Here is a 17410-nt window from a genome sequence, read left to right as displayed (position 1 = left end):
CTCTTTCTAGCCTTGTTACCCCCACTTTTGGCCTGTTTGTGAGTGTATGTCAGGGTGTTTGTCACTGTTTTCACTGTCTCACTGGGATCCTGATAGCCAGGCCTCAGTGCTCATAGTGAAAACACTATGGTTTCAGTATGTTTGTTATGTGTCACTGGGATCCTGCTGGTCAGGACCCCAGTGCTCATAGGTTTGTGGCCTATATGTATGTGTCACTGGGACCCTGTCACACAGGGCCCCAGTGCTCATAGGTGTGCATGTATATGTTCCCTGTGTGGTGCCTAACTGTCTCACTGAGGCTCTGCTAACCAGAACCTCAGTGGTTATGCTCTCTCATTACTTTCAAATTGTCACTAACAGGCTAGTGACCAATTTTACCAATTTACATTGGCTTACTGGAACACCCTTATAATTCCCTAGTATATGGTACTGAGGTACCCAGGGTATTGGGGTTCCAGGAGATCCCTATGGGCTGCAGCATTTCTTTTGCCACCCATAGGGAGCTCTGACAATTCTTACACAGGCCTGCCACTGCAGCCTGAGTGAAATAACGTCCACGTTATTTCACAGCCATTTTACACTGCACTTAAGTAACTTATAAGTCACCTATATGTCTAACCTTTACCTGGTAAAGGTTAGGTGCAAAGTTACTTAGTGTGAGGGCACCCTGGCACTAGCCAAGGTGCCCCCACATTGTTCAGAGCCAATTCACTGAACTTTGTGAGTGCGGGGACACCATTACACGCGTGCACTACATATAGGTCACTACCTATATGTAGCTTCACCATGGTAACTCCGAATATGGCCATGTAACATGTCTATGATCATGGAATTGCCCCCTCTATGCCATCCTGGCATTGTTGGTACAATTCCATGATCCCAGTGGTCTGTAGCACAGACCCTGGTACTGCCAGACTGCCCTTCCTGGGGTTTCACTGCAGCTGCTGCTGCTGCCAACCCCTCAGACAGGCAGCTGCCCTCCTGGGGTCCAGCCAGGCCTGGCCCAGGATGGCAGAACAAAGAACTTCCTCTGAGAGAGGGTGTGACACCCTCTCCCTTTGGAAAATGGTGTGAAGGCAGGGGAGGAGTAGCCTCCCCCAGCCTCTGGAAATGCTTTGTTGGGCACAGATGTGCCCAATTCTGCATAAGCCAGTCTACACCGGTTCAGGGACCCCTTAGCCCCTGCTCTGGCGCGAAACTGGACAAAGGAAAGGGGAGTGACCACTCCCCTGACCTGCACCTCCCCTGGGAGGTGTCCAGAGCTCCTCCAGTGTGCTCCAGACCTCTGCCATCTTGGAAACAGAGGTGCTGCTGGCACACTGGACTGCTCTGAGTGGCCAGTGCCACCAGGTGACGTCAGAGACTCCTGCTGATAAGCTCCTTCAGGTGTTAGTAGCCTTTCCTCTCTCCTAGGTAGCCAAACCCTCTTTTCAGGCTATTTAGGGTCTCTGTCTCTGGGGAAACTTTAGATAACGAATGCATGAGCTCAGCCGAGTTCCTCTGCATCTCCCTCTTCACCTTCTGATAAGGAATCGACCGCTGACCGCGCTGGAAGCCTGCAAACCTGCAACATAGTAGCAAAGACGACTACTGCAACTCTGTAACGCTGATCCTGCCGCCTTCTCGACTGTTTTCCTGCTTGTGCATGCTGTGGGGGTAGTCTGCCTCCTCTCTGCACCAGAAGCTCCGAAGAAATCTCCCGTGGGTCGACGGAATCTTCCCCCTGCAACCGCAGGCACCAAAAAGCTGCATTACTGGTCCCTTGGGTCTCCTCTCAGCACGACGAGCGAGGTCCCTCGAATCCAGCGACACCGTCCAAGTGACCCCCACAGTCCAGTGACTCTTCAGCCCAAGTTTGGTGGAGGTAAGTCCTTGCCTCACCTCGCTGGGCTGCATTGCTGGGAACCGCGACTTTGCAAGCTACTCCGGCCCCTGTGCACTTCCGGCGGAAATCCTTCGTGCACAGCCAAGCCTGGGTCCACGGCACTCTAACCTGCATTGCACGACTTTCTAAGTTGGTCTCCGGCGACGTGGGACTCCTTTGTGCAACTTCGGCGAGCACCGTTTCACGCATCCTCGTAGTGCCTGTTTCTGGCACTTCTCCGGGTGCTACCTGCTTCAGTGAGGGCTCTTTGTCTTGCTCGACGTCCCCTCTCTCTGCAGGTCCAATTTGCGACCTCCTGGTCCCTCCTGGGCCCCAGCAGCATCCAAAAACGCCAAACGCACGATTTGCGTGTAGCAAGGCTTGTTGGCGTCCATCCGGCGGGAAAACACTTCTGCACGACTCTCCAAGGCGTGGGGGATCCATCCTCCAAAGGGGAAGTCTCTAGCCCTTGTCGTTCCTGCAGTATTCACAGTTCTTCAGCCTAGTAAGAGCTTCTTTGCACCAACCGCTGGCATTTCTTGGGCATCTGCCCATCTCCGAGTTACTTGTGACTTTTGGACTTGGTCCCCTTGTTCCACAGGTACCCTCAGTCAGGAATCCATCGTTGTTGCATTGCTGATTTGTGTTTTCCTTGCATTTTCCCTCTAACACGACTATTTTGTCCTTAGGGGAACTTTAGTGCACTTTGCACTCACTTTTCAGGGTCTTGGGGAGGGTTATTTTGCTAACTCTCACTATTTTCTAATAGTCCCAGCGACCCTCTACAAGGTCACATAGGTTTGGGGTCCATTCGTGGTTCGCATTCCACTTCTGGAGTATATGGTTTGTGTTGCCCCTATCCCTATGTTTCCCCATTGCATCCTATTGTAACTATACATTGTTTGCACTGTTTTCTAAGACTATACTGCATATTTTTGCTATTGTGTATATATATCTTGTGTATATTTCCTATCCTCTCACTGAGGGTACACTCTAAGATACTTTGGCATATTGTCATAAAAATAAAGTACCTTTATTTTTAGTATAACTGTGTATTGTGTTTTCTTATGATATTGTGCATATGACACTAAGTGGTACTGTAGTAGCTTCACACGTCTCCTAGTTCAGCCTAAGCTGCTCTGCTAAGCTACCATTATCTATCAGCCTAAGCTGCTAGACACCCTATACACTAATAAGGGATAACTGGGCCTGGTGCAAGGTGCAAGTACCCCTTGGTACTCACTACAAGCCAGTCCAGCCTCCTACATTGGTTGTGCAGTGGTGGGATAAGTGCTTGAGACTACTTACCACTCTTGTCATTGTACTTTTCATAAGAGAAAAATATACAAAACAAGGTCAGTGTATATACACATAGCCAAAAAGTTTTGCATTTCCTCTTTTCACTCTTTTCTAAGTGCTGAAAAGTACTTCTAAAACTTTCAAAAAGTTCTTAAAAGTTTAAAAAAGTTTTTTCTGTCTTTCCAAAAAGTTCTGAAAACTTTTTTCTCTTTTTCTATCACTTTAACTCTCTCTAAAAAATGTCTGGCACAGGAAAAAATGTTGAACTGTCCAAACTTGCATATGATCACCTTAGCTGGAAAGGAGCAAGGAGTCTCTGCATAGAGAGAGGTTTGAGTGTAGGGAAGAATCCTTCCTTAGAACTGTTAATTAATATGCTTAGAGTACAGGATAAAGCCATAAGTGCCCAATCTGTAGAAAAAGTAGCTAATGGTTCTCAATCTGATCCAGGGACTCCCCCAGGAAAAGGTTCAGGAAAGAAACTTCTCAGCCTGCCCATTACTAGACAGTCTAGCATAGTTGGTACAGAGGTTGAATCACACCATACTAATGGTGTGCTCTCACATTATACTGGTAGCCAAGCTGTTAGGGTGCCCTCTGTAAGGGACAGGTCTCCTTCTGTTCATTCCCATCATACCTCTGTATCTAGAAATGTCCCTCCCACCCACCCTGATGACAGATTGTTAGAAAGGGAGCTCAATAGATTGAGAGTGGAACAAACCAGACTGAAGCTCAAGAAGCAACAGCTGGATTTGGATAGACAGTCTTTAGAATTAGAGAAGGAAAGACAGAAGTTGGGTTTAGATACCCATGGTGGCAGCAGCAGTATTCCCCATAGTCATCCTGCAAAAGAGCATGATTCCAGGAATCTGCACAAGATAGTTCCCCCTTATAAGGAGGGGGATGACATTAACAAGTGGTTTGCTGCACTTGAGAGGGCCTGTGCTGTACAGGATGTCCCTCAAAAGCAGTGGGCTGCTATCCTATGGCTATCATTTAGTGGAAAAGGTAGGGATAGGCTCCTTACTGTGAAAGAAAATGATGCCAATAATTTTACAGTTCTTAAGAATGCACTCCTGGATGGTTATGGCTTAACCACTGAACAGTACAGGATAAAGTTCAGAGAGACCAAAAAGGAGTCTTCACAAGACTGGGTTGATTTCATTGACCAGGCAGTGAAGGCCTTGGAGGGGTGGTTACATGGCAGTAAAGTTACTGATTATGAAAGCCTGTATAACACAATCCTGAGAGAGCATATACTTAATAATTGTGTGTCTGATTTGTTGCACCAGTACCTGGTAGACTCTGATCTGACCTCTCCCCAAGAATTGGGAAAGAAGGCAGACAAATGGGTCAGAACAAGGGTGAACAGAAAAGTTCATACAGGGGGTGACAAAGATGGCAATAAGAAGAAAGATGGTGAAAAATCTCAAGATAAGCATGGGGATAAGGGTAAAACCAAAGATCCCACTTCAAATCTTAAACACTCTTCAGAGGGTGGGATAAAACAAATTCTTCCTCTTCTTCCCAATCTGCACACATTAAAAAGCCTTGGTGCTTTGTGTGTAAAAACAGAGGCCATAGGCCAGGGGATAAGTCCTGTCCAGGTAAACCCCCTGAGCCTACCACCACTAATACATCAAGCTCTAGTGCCCCTAGCAGTAGTGGTACTAGTGGTGGGACTGCTGGCAACAGTCAAGCAAAGGGTGTAGTTGGGTTCACTTATGGGTCCATAGTGGAAACTGATGTAATCAGTCCCAAGACAGTTTCTGTCACACCTAGTGGCATTGGCCTTGCCACACTGGCTGCTTGTCCCTTTACAATGGATAAGTACAGGCAGACAGTTTCAATAAATGGTGTTGAGGCCTTGGCCTACAGGGACACAGGTGCCAGTTTCACTTTGGTGACTGAAAACCTAGTGCCTCCTGAACAACACATCATTGGACAACAGTATAAGATTATTGATGTCCATAACTCCACTAAGTTTCTTCCCTTAGCTATAATTCAGTTTAGTTGGGGTGGAGTTACTGGCCCTAAGCAGGTGGTGGTATCACCTAGCTTACCTGTAGACTGTCTCTTAGGTAATGACCTAGAGGCCTCAGGTTGGGCTGATGTAGAGTTTTATGCCCATGCAGCCATGCTGGGCATCCCTGAGGAATTGTTCCCTCTCATTTCAAGTGAAATGAAAAAGCAAAGGAGAGAAGGCCTGAAAACTCAGGATCCCTCTCCATCAACAGGTAAAAAGGGTATCACAGTATCCCCTAACCACCCTACCATTCAGGATACTATTCCTGTGGTGGGAGAAACCTCTCCTGGGGTGGCACCTGTTCCAAGGGAATCATCAGCTGGCAAAGCTGGACTCCCTGAGGTGGAAGTACCTCTCTGTGGGATAACTAACATTGGTGAGAAAAACAGCACCATTTTAGTTAACATGGAGCATCCCTCCAACCCTCCCAGAGAAACTTTAGTGCAGAAACCCTGCACTACCTCACAACACTTAGGACAGCATCCCTGCCCTAGTGTGGAGCTCATAGTACAGCATCCCTGCCCTGCTCCAACTCAAGAGAAACAGCATCCCTGTTCTCTCTTCCAGCCAGATGGACAAAGTTTTTGCCCAGCTATGGCTTTTCTGAGACAGCATCCCTGTCTGGCATTTCCATCACTACAAATAGGTTCAGTGGACAATTCCCACTGCTCTAAACTAAAACTTACTGATAGAAACTCTGAAAATACATCTTCACATTGTTGCTTAGCTAAAAAACTTCAAACAGGGTGGTTTACATCCCCACAGGGAAGTAACCATATAGTGGATGATAAAGGGAGTAACCAGTCTATTGCAGAGCTACTCTCTACTTATCACCACTTAGACAATAAAGTCTCAACTGGCCAAGGTTAGCCTTATTGTCCTTCGTTTGGGGGGGGGTTGTGTGAGAAGGTAGCCTCTTTCTAGCCTTGTTACCCCCACTTTTGGCCTGTTTGTGAGTGTATGTCAGGGTGTTTGTCACTGTTTTCACTGTCTCACTGGGATCCTGATAGCCAGGCCTCAGTGCTCATAGTGAAAACACTATGGTTTCAGTATGTTTGTTATGTGTCACTGGGATCCTGCTGGTCAGGACCCCAGTGCTCATAGGTTTGTGGCCTATATGTATGTGTCACTGGGACCCTGTCACACAGGGCCCCAGTGCTCATAGGTGTGCATGTATATGTTCCCTGTGTGGTGCCTAACTGTCTCACTGAGGCTCTGCTAACCAGAACCTCAGTGGTTATGCTCTCTCATTACTTTCAAATTGTCACTAACAGGCTAGTGACCAATTTTACCAATTTACATTGGCTTACTGGAACACCCTTATAATTCCCTAGTATATGGTACTGAGGTACCCAGGGTATTGGGGTTCCAGGAGATCCCTATGGGCTGCAGCATTTCTTTTGCCACCCATAGGGAGCTCTGACAATTCTTACACAGGCCTGCCACTGCAGCCTGAGTGAAATAACGTCCACGTTATTTCACAGCCATTTTACACTGCACTTAAGTAACTTATAAGTCACCTATATGTCTAACCTTTACCTGGTAAAGGTTAGGTGCAAAGTTACTTAGTGTGAGGGCACCCTGGCACTAGCCAAGGTGCCCCCACATTGTTCAGAGCCAATTCACTGAACTTTGTGAGTGCGGGACACCATTACACGCGTGCACTACATATAGGTCACTACCTATATGTAGCTTCACCATGGTAACTCCGAATATGGCCATGTAACATGTCTATGATCATGGAATTGCCCCCTCTATGCCATCCTGGCATTGTTGGTACAATTCCATGATCCCAGTGGTCTGTAGCACAGACCCTGGTACTGCCAGACTGCCCTTCCTGGGGTTTCACTGCAGCTGCTGCTGCTGCCAACCCCTCAGACAGGCAGCTGCCCTCCTGGGGTCCAGCCAGGCCTGGCCCAGGATGGCAGAACAAAGAACTTCCTCTGAGAGAGGGTGTGACACCCTCTCCCTTTGGAAAATGGTGTGAAGGCAGGGGAGGAGTAGCCTCCCCCAGCCTCTGGAAATGCTTTGTTGGGCACAGATGTGCCCAATTCTGCATAAGCCAGTCTACACCGGTTCAGGGACCCCTTAGCCCCTGCTCTGGCGCGAAACTGGACAAAGGAAAGGGGAGTGACCACTCCCCTGACCTGCACCTCCCCTGGGAGGTGTCCAGAGCTCCTCCAGTGTGCTCCAGACCTCTGCCATCTTGGAAACAGAGGTGCTGCTGGCACACTGGACTGCTCTGAGTGGCCAGTGCCACCAGGTGACGTCAGAGACTCCTGCTGATAGGCTCCTTCAGGTGTTAGTAGCCTTTCCTCTCTCCTAGGTAGCCAAACCCTCTTTTCAGGCTATTTAGGGTCTCTGTCTCTGGGGAAACTTTAGATAACGAATGCATGAGCTCAGCCGAGTTCCTCTGCATCTCCCTCTTCACCTTCTGATAAGGAATCGACCGCTGACCGCGCTGGAAGCCTGCAAACCTGCAACATAGTAGCAAAGACGACTACTGCAACTCTGTAACGCTGATCCTGCCGCCTTCTCGACTGTTTTCCTGCTTGTGCATGCTGTGGGGGTAGTCTGCCTCCTCTCTGCACCAGAAGCTCCGAAGAAATCTCCCGTGGGTCGACGGAATCTTCCCCCTGCAACCGCAGGCACCAAAAAGCTGCATTACTGGTCCCTTGGGTCTCCTCTCAGCACGACGAGCGAGGTCCCTCGAATCCAGTGACACCGTCCAAGTGACCCCCACAGTCCAGTGACTCTTCAGCCCAAGTTTGGTGGAGGTAAGTCCTTGCCTCACCTCGCTGGGCTGCATTGCTGGGAACCGTGACTTTGCAAGCTACTCCGGCCCCTGTGCACTTCCGGCGGAAATCCTTCGTGCACAGCCAAGCCTGGGTCCACGGCACTCTAACCTGCATTGCACGACTTTCTAAGTTGGTCTCCGGCGACGTGGGACTCCTTTGTGCAACTTCGGCGAGCACCGTTTCACGCATCCTCGTAGTGCCTGTTTCTGGCACTTCTCCGGGTGCTACCTGCTTCAGTGAGGGCTCTTTGTCTTGCTCGACGTCCCCTCTCTCTGCAGGTCCAATTTGCGACCTCCTGGCCCCTCCTGGGCCCCAGCAGCGTCCAAAAACGCCAAACGCACGATTTGCGTGTAGCAAGGCTTGTTGGCGTCCATCCGGCGGGAAAACACTTCTGCGCGACTCTCCAAGGCGTGGGGGATCCATCCTCCAAAGGGGAAGTCTCTAGCCCTTGTCGTTCCTGCAGTATTCACAGTTCTTCAGCCTAGTAAGAGCTTCTTTGCACCAACCGCTGGCATTTCTTGGGCATCTGCCCATCTCCGAGTTACTTGTGACTTTTGGACTTGGTCCCCTTGTTCCACAGGTACCCTCAGTCAGGAATCCATTGTTGTTGCATTGCTGATTTGTGTTTTCCTTGCATTTTCCCTCTAACACAACTATTTTGTCCTTAGGGGAACTTTAGTGCACTTTGCACTCACTTTTCAGGGTCTTGGGGAGGGTTATTTTGCTAACTCTCACTATTTTCTAATAGTCCCAGCGACCCTCTACAAGGTCACATAGGTTTGGGGTCCATTCGTGGTTCGCATTCCACTTCTGGAGTATATGGTTTGTGTTGCCCCTATCCCTATGTTTCCCCATTGCATCCTATTGTAACTATACATTGTTTGCACTGTTTTCTAAGACTATACTGCATAATTTTGCTATTGTGTATATATATCTTGTGTATATTTCCTATCCTCTCACTGAGGGTACACTCTAAGATACTTTGGCATATTGTCATAAAAATAAAGTACCTTTATTTTTAGTATAACTGTGTATTGTGTTTTCTTATGATATTGTGCATATGACACTAAGTGGTACTGTAGTAGCTTCACACGTCTCCTAGTTCAGCCTAAGCTGCTCTGCTAAGCTACCATTATCTATCAGCCTAAGCTGCTAGACACCCTTTACACTAATAAGGGATAACTGGGCCTGGTGCAAGGTGCAAGTACCCCTTGGTACTCACTACAAGCCAGTCCAGCCTCCTACAGTCGACAATTGGTCCTACCGTCCTAGTTACAGGCTATGGGGAAGGACACTTGTACTCACGGTGTCCTGATGTGCCCCTTTAGTTTTCCAGCTTTGGTCTTGTTGGCAGCTTCTGTGTGGATTCTATTTTGTCAGTCAAAACAGTTGTCCAATGTTTGCCACTTCCAGTTCCTTTTTCAGAAAAAGAATTACTGAGTGGGCACAAACACCATGTAATTCACGGCTGCCACTCTGTCAGCTGTTCTTCTTTATTATTTTTTTTTTTATTTTTTTTTATTGGGCTGTACGCCCACTGCACGAGCACCGCGTTGCATACGTGGCAGCAGTGGGGTACGAGCCCAGGGGCGTGGAATCGCCCGTCCCCGTCGCCAAAATGTTGTGTCTTAGCCCTAAAAAGGGCTCCGACACTCACCGCTTGTTCCGACACTCGGTGTAATGAAAAACGCGACTCCGTGATGAAGTGTTTTGGGTCGGCGTGGTGGGGTGGGGCCTGTCAGTCGGGAGCACCCGGCAGCACGGGTCTCCGACTGTTCACAGTGCGGCTAGTCCCTGCCCTGGCCACGCCTCTCTTTATTTTATAGCTCCGGGCTGGAGGCCACGGAGCAAACCATAAACACACCAATGAAAGGTGAAACCCCTCGGGAACATCTGGGGATTTCACCTAGGTTTATTACATAATTCTAAACACCCCCTTCAACTGCAGAGTGTCGACTGGCTGGTTACATCACTGGCCAGCGACACTACAGTACTAACACCACTAGGCCCACTTGGTACACAAACATACATTGGCAATGCGAATAGGTCTTGCTGTAACTCTTGAAATCACAATGTAGAAAACGAGATAACGGAGGCCACCCCTTCCCGTTTTATAGAGTGAATCTGCAAGATGCAAATCAGTACATGAGAACTCTAACACGTCCTAGGAGAAACAAGCATAAGTCTGCTTTGAGAGCCCCTGTTATTTTGTGAAAGTGGCTAAAACTGGAGCATTGCAAGAGGCAGCTGTTCAGAAAGCTGTAAAAAAATAAGCAGGATCATCTGTCAACAAACAGGGAAAAATAAAGAAAATGTAAAAAGCATCACCTACTTACCTTGGAGGGACCTGCCCGCGAGGAAGTGTGTGTTTAGGAGTCTAACGGTGAGCTCAGGGAGAAGGGTTGTATTCTTGTAAGCTTTATGTGTAAGGTGATTTAGATAATACAGCGCTAATTGAGTCCAACCCCGGCTCCTTCTCTTGACCACACTGTGTGATCTTGGACAGGCAGCCCTGTCTTCTGTTCCTGCTATAGCCCAGGGAGCACAGGGAGAGCATTAATAGCTGAGTACATAACCGAGAGTTAGTGATGGAAACAGAAGGGACGGAGTTAAAGAAGGGGACGTGTTCGAATCGCACATTTGCTTTGTTTAGGTTTCTTTCGGGGTTTCTTGGGGTCAAATTATATAAGGGAGGGGGCTACCCAGATCTCGATGAGGCGCGTGTGTCCGGGTTGTCCACCACTTGAACCTGCCAGTGGCCCTCAGATGCCACTGTTTCTAATATTACTTGTTATATGGCAGCTACGAAAAACGAGCATTTAAAATGCAATGGGTCTCGCGTTTGCTCGAGTTACAGCTATTATCATTGTAAATTCCTAACTGGACTTTTCTTGCCACATAAATTGAAAATGAAAAGTAAAACAGTTGACATAAGCAAGCCGATTCAATGCGCCACGATACATTTCACTTCAGCGATACATTTCAGCGAAGTTCTGTTTCCTTTTGTGTGTTTGCTTTACTCTCATGGGGGCCATCGGCTCACTCATGTGAAACTGTTTTACTTTTCATTTCATGTGGCAAGAAAAGTCCGGTTAGGAGCTTACAAAGCTAATAGCGTTAACTCGAGTAAACCCCGAGACCCATTGCATTGCAAATGCTTGTTAGGAGTTTGCAGACAATAAATCCCACAAGACAGAGCAGTTGCCAGGGCAGTCCTGGGGCACTGGGACACTGATCGAAAACACACACAAGCAACCTCATGCCACTGTGGAAGCGACACACACTAAAACGAAAGTGCATCTAAATAAAATGCAGTTGCATTTTTTATGGCCTGCATTTCAGATTATGAACTGTTTCTCTCCTTTTTCTTGTTTTATATTTTGTACAAAGAATTCAGGATAGAAGCCAGTTTGGAAAGTACTAAAATTGGTCATGATCCATGGACCCCTGGGGTTCTTGGACTATATGATTAATTGCAGGATTCTTTTACATAACTTTCCATTGTTTAAATCTATAGCAACAAACAACGTCTCCATTTGTAGTGTCAATCTTGCTTTTATTAATTCACACTGAGCGGAGCTGTAACTTAATATTCCCTTCAAAAACACAATTCTAAAAGTGGCTGTTTGTACTTCTGCCTATTAAGACTGACGTTACAGTAGCGAGAAAAAGAGAAACTAGCGTTGAATTAATTCATTTAGAGCTTAATAAAACGGGAGGACATAATTCTTCTTTTTAAGATAAGTGCTTTCCAGATTCTGCTGGCCAACTTATTTCAGGGTTGAGAATGAGCTCTGTTCTTTTCTGCCTCGGTCTGTCTGTCACCATAAATGCTGCTCTTTTCCAGATGTGACCTCTTGCCCTTGGAGAGAGGAAGCTGAAAAAGAGGCAGGAAAGAGTCATGTGGGATAAGCAAACTGTTTGGGTTAGGACAACAATCTTGAAGACATGCGAAGAATGATGGTAAGGGTAGATTCGCAAATCCTGTGTGAATAATGTCATCCTGGTTACATAACCTCTGTTTTTACTGTCTTGAGCAAGCGGATATCCATGTCTTTTGGAAGCAATGAAAGGATTAAGGCGCTACGTTTTTTTTAAATGCATTTCAGAAAAAAAATAACATTGCAGTTGGGCAAAGATTTTGCCTGAAAACGTGAATATTATTTCATGATCGTACGGTCAGGTTTGCCTGTGCAGAAGTGCCACATTCCAAAACAGTAGAAGGCAGTTTTTCATGGAAAAGAACCCTTGGTGAGAGATGAGTGAAATGTGAAAAATTCTAATAGAAACGTAATAGAACTAATTTTTCAAAGTCGCTGCAAATCTAGCGTACATTTACACAAATCTACAGTAGCATTTGAGCCCTGAACATTTTCTGCATTAAAGAGGTTTCAGATTAATGACCAGTCTGTCTGTAACACGGGTTAGGTAGTTCGCACATCTTGCACCTGCACAATCTGAAGTGGGTATTCCGTCATTTGCACATGGCCAAGGGTTTAAGCAAATGATGGAATTCCATTTTCGTTGTGCCTGTGTCTAGCTGACGATGTAGGAGCAAATATGCGTTTGGGACTTGTGTCACGTGGTCACTACCTAGCAAGTGATACACGGTCATTGTGCCCAGGGGAAAGGGGGGTGCCGTTTGAAAGGCATATTGGGGTCCCAAGCTGCTCAAATATCCACCTAGAGTGTGTGCAGTCACATATTGCACTCACCTGCGAGTAGGCTGTGACCTCTCCTAGACGGCAGGTTGGCCCCTAGTTCTGAATGACAGGGCTTTGGTTTCAAACCACTGGTTAATTTTTAGGTCTGTTCTGTGACAGCGCATACACTATCTCTTGTTAGAAATATTATATACAACAAGTAGCTTGGAGCCCGTCCATTTCTTAACCCCTTAGCTGCTGTGCCTCCCAACCCCCAGAGGTGACCCCTTTTTTGGCGATTTGGGGTAGTTCGTGCTAAGACCTTCATAACTTTTAGTCCACGTAAGCTATGCACGCCAAATTTGCAACCTTTTTTTCCCAACATCCTCAGGATTGTAAAGGTACCCAGAGTTTGCCTGTTCCCCTGGAGGAGGCCAAGAAATTAGCCAAAATGCAGCAAAAATTCCGTTGATTTCCAAAAAATGGGAAAAAAGGGCTGCAGAAGAAAGCATGTGCTGTTTCCCCTGAAAATGTCATTGTTCTGCTGAAATCCCCAACTTCCCAGCTTTCAGGAACAGGCAGACGTGAATCAAAAAAACAAATTTTTCAACACATTTTTGGCATTTTCCTGGGACATACCACATTTTTACTATTTTTTGTGCTTTTAGCCTCCTTCCAGTTATTGACAGAAATGGGTCTGAAACCAATGCTGGATCTCGGACAGCTAAACATTTCTGAAAAGTAAACAACATTCTGAATTCAGCAAGGGGCCATTTGTGTAGATCCTACAAGGTTTTCCTACTGAAAATAACAGCTGAAATAAAAAAATATTGAAATTGAGGTGAGAAAAACAGCTATTTCTCTCCACGTTTTACTCTGTAACTTTTTCCTGCCATGTCAAATTTTCAAAAGCAATATCCCGTTACGTCAGCTGGAATCCTCTGGTTGTAGGTCTTATAGGTTCATCAAGAAACCTAGGTACCCAGAGCCAATAACTGAGCTGCACCTTGAAATGGGTTTTCACTGTATACCAGGTATACAGTAATTCATTTGGTGAAATATAAAGAGTGAAAAATAGGTATCAAGGGAACTTTTGAATTTCCAAAATGGGCATAAAATAAGGTGTTGAAAAGCTGTGGATATTTGCACATCTCTGAATTCGGGGGTCCCCATACTAGCATATGAATTACAGGGCATTTCTCAAGTACACTTCTTTATTACACACTGTCTTACAATTGGAAGGAGAAAATGTAGAGAAAGACAATAGACAATAGGCAGTAACACTTGTTCTTCTATTCTGTGTTCCTCCATGCCCCCCGATAAAAATGGTACCTCACTTGTGTGGGTAGGCCTAGTGCCCGCAACAGGAAACCCCTCAAAAAGCAACATAGACACATCACATTTTTACATTGAAATTTGATGTGTTTTTGCAAAGTGCCTAGCTGTGGATTTTGGCCTCTAGCTCAGCCGGCACCTAGGGAAATGTAGGAGGCTGGCCTGGCTTGTAGTGGGTACCAGAGTTACTTACACCTTCTGCCAGGTCCAGTTATCCCTTATTAGTGTAGAAGAGGTGTTTCTAGCAGCTTAGGCTGATAGAAGGTGGCTATGGCAAAGCATCTTAGGCTGAACTAGGATACATGTAAAGCTCCTACTATACCACTGGTGTCATATGCACAATAGCATAACAAAACACAATACACAGAAGTACTAAAAATAAAGGTACTTTATTTTTATGACAATATGCCAAAAGTATCTCAGTGAGTACCCGCAGTATGAGGATAAGATATATACACAAGATATATGTACACAAACCAAAATTATGCAGGTAATAGCAAGAAAAGTAATGCAAGCATTGTAAAGTTACAGTAGATTGCAATAGGAGCACATAGGTATAGGGACAACACAAACCATATACTCCAAAAGTGGAATGCGAACCACGAATAGACCCCAAACCTATGTGAGCTTGTAGAGGGTCGCTGGGACTGTAAGAAAACAGTGAGGATTAGAAAAATAGCCCACCCCAAGACCCTGAAAGGTAGGTGTAAAGTGCACCTACTACCCCCAGAAAGCACAGAAGTCGTGATAGGGGGATTCTGCAGGAAGAACAAACACCAGCAATGCAACAACAGTGGATTTCTGGACCTGAGTACCTGTAAGACAAGGGGACCAAGTCCAATAGTCGCAACAGTGTCGAGAGTGGGCAGGAGCCCAGGAAATGCCAGCTGAGGGTGCAAGGAAGCTGCCACCTGTTGGAAGAAACTTGGAGTTCTGCAAGAAAGAAGAGGACTAGGAACTTCTCCTTTGGAGGATCAATGTCCCACGTCGCGATGAAGCTTGCAGAGGTCTTCCCACGCAGAAAGACTGCAAACAAGCCTTGCTAGCTGCAAGGGTTGTGGTAGAGGTTTTTGGGTGCTGCTGTGGCCCAGGAGAGACCAGCATGTCGCCACTTGGAGGAGGAGACAGAGGGGGCGCCCAGCAACCCAGGGAGCCCTCACAAAAGCAGGCAGCACCCACAGAAGTACCTGAACAGGCACTTGGAAGAAGAATGAACCAAAGTCCACGCAAAGTCACAAAAGGGAGTCCCACGACGCCGGAGGACAACACAGAAGGTTGTGCACTGCAGGTTAGAGTGTCGGGGATCCAGGCTTGGCTGTGCATGAAGGAAATCCTGGAAGAATGCACAGGAGCCGGAGCAGCTGCAAATCACGCGGTACACAGAAATGCAGTCTAGCGTGGGGAGGCAAGGACTTACATCCACCAAACTTGGACTGAAGAGTCACTGGACTGTGGGAGTCACTTGGACAGAGTTGCTGAGTTCCAGGGACCACGCTTGTCGTGCTGTGAGGGGACCCAGAGGACAAGTGATGCAGTCTTTTGGTGCCTGCGGTTGCAGGGGGAAGATTCCGTCGACCCACAGGCGATTTCTTCAGAGCTCCTGGTGCAGAGAGGAGGCAGGCTACCCTCAGAGCATGCACCACCTGGAAACAGTCGAGAAAGCTGGCAGGATGAAGTGATACAAGGTTGCTAATAGTCGTCTTGCTACTTTGTTGCGGTTTTGCAGGCGTCCTGAGCAGTCAGCGGTCGATCCTTTGGCAGAAGGTGAAGAGGGAGATGCAGAGGAACTCTGATGAGCTCTTGCATTCATTATCTGAAGAATTCCCCAAAGCAGAGACCCTAAATAGCCAGAAAAGGAGGTTTGGCTACCAAGGAAGGAGGATTGGCTACCAAGAGAGGTAAGAGCCTATCAGAAGGAGCCTCTGAAGACACCTGCTGGCACTGGCCACTCAGAGCAGTCCAGTGTGCCACAAACACCTCTGTTTCCAAGATGGCAGAGGTCTGGGACACACTGGAGGAGCTCTGGGCACCTCCCCTGGGAGATGCAGGTCAGGGGAGTTGTCACTCCCCTTTCCTTTGTCCAGTTTCGCGCCAGAGCAGGGCTGGGGGATCCCTGAACCGGTGTAGACTGGCTTATGCAGAGATGGGCACAATCTGTGCCCATCAAAGCATTTCCAGAGGCTGGGGGAGGCTACTCCTCCCCAGCCCTCACACCTATTTCCAAAGGGAGAGGGTGTTACACCCTCCCTCAGAGGAAGTCCTTTGTTCTGCCTTCCTGGGCCAGGGCTGCCTGGACCCCAGGAGGGCAGAAACCTGTCTGAGGGGTTGGCAGCAGCAGCAGCTGCAGTGGAGACCCCGGAAAGGCAGTTTGGCAATACCTGGGTTCTGTGCTAGAGACCCGGGGATCATGGAATTGTCCCCCCAATGCCATTCTGGCATTGGGGTGACAATTCCATGATCTTAGACATGTTACATGGCCATGTTCGGAGTTACCATTGGGACTCTGTACATAGGTAGTGACCTATGTACAGTGCACGCGTGTAATGGTGTCCCCGCACTCACAAAGCCCAGAGAATTTGGCCTGAACTATGTGGGGGCACCTTGGCTAGTGCCAGGGTGCCCACACACTAAGTAACTTTGCACCCAACCTTCACCAGGTGAAGGTTAGACATATAGGTGACTTATAAGTTACTTAAGTGCAGTGGTAAATGGCTGTGAAATAACGTGGACGTTATTTCACGCAGGCTGCAGTGGCAGGCCTGTGTAAGAATTGTCAGAGCTTCTTATGGGTGGCAAAAGAAATGCTACAGCCCATAGGGATCTTCTGGAACCCCAATACCCTGGGTACCTCAGTACCATATACCAGGGGATTATATGGGTGTACCAGTATGCCAATGTGAATTGGTAAATTTAGTCACTATCCTGTTAGTGACAAATTTGGAAAGCAGAGAGAGCATAACCACTGAGGTTCTGGTTAGCAGAGCCTCAGTGAGACAGTTAGGCATCACACAGGGAACACATACATATAGGTCACAAACTTATGAGCACTGGGGTCCTGGCTAGCAGGGTCCCAGTGACACATAACAAACATACTGACAACATAGGGTTTTCACTATGAGCACTGGGCCCTGGCTAGCAGGATCCCAGTGACACATAACAAACATACTGACAACATAGGGTTTTGACTATGAGCACTGGGCCCTGGCTAGCAGGATCTCAGTGAGACAGTGAAAACACCCTGACATATACTCACAAACAGGCCAAAAGTGGGGGTAACAAGGCTAGAAAGAGGCTACTTTCTCACAGGAAACATAGCAAACCTATACATTTTTGGAAAGTAGACACCTAGGAGAATCCAGAATGTGGTGACTTGTAGTGCTCTCACCAGGTTCTATTACCCAGAATCCTTTGCAAACCTGACAATTTGGCAAAAAAAACACTTTTT

At 47.2% G+C, this 17410-nt stretch overlaps 1 long non-coding RNA gene across 1 annotated transcript in view; it reads right to left on the bottom strand.

The window, feature by feature from the left end:
• Positions 1–11528: 11528 nt before the first annotated feature.
• LOC138250535 (uncharacterized) overlaps positions 11529–17410 on the bottom strand; it is a 398045-nt gene continuing 392163 nt past the window's right edge. Inside the window, exon 7 of the long non-coding RNA XR_011194977.1 lies at positions 11529–11864. This is a non-coding gene — a long non-coding RNA (uncharacterized lncRNA). The remainder of the gene's footprint in view (positions 11865–17410) is intronic.

This window comes from Pleurodeles waltl, chromosome 8 (genome assembly GCF_031143425.1).
Source record: "Pleurodeles waltl isolate 20211129_DDA chromosome 8, aPleWal1.hap1.20221129, whole genome shotgun sequence".
In the NCBI taxonomy this organism is placed as follows: Eukaryota; Metazoa; Chordata; class Amphibia; order Caudata; family Salamandridae; genus Pleurodeles; species Pleurodeles waltl.
This window is presented reverse-complemented; position numbering and strand designations above follow the sequence as displayed.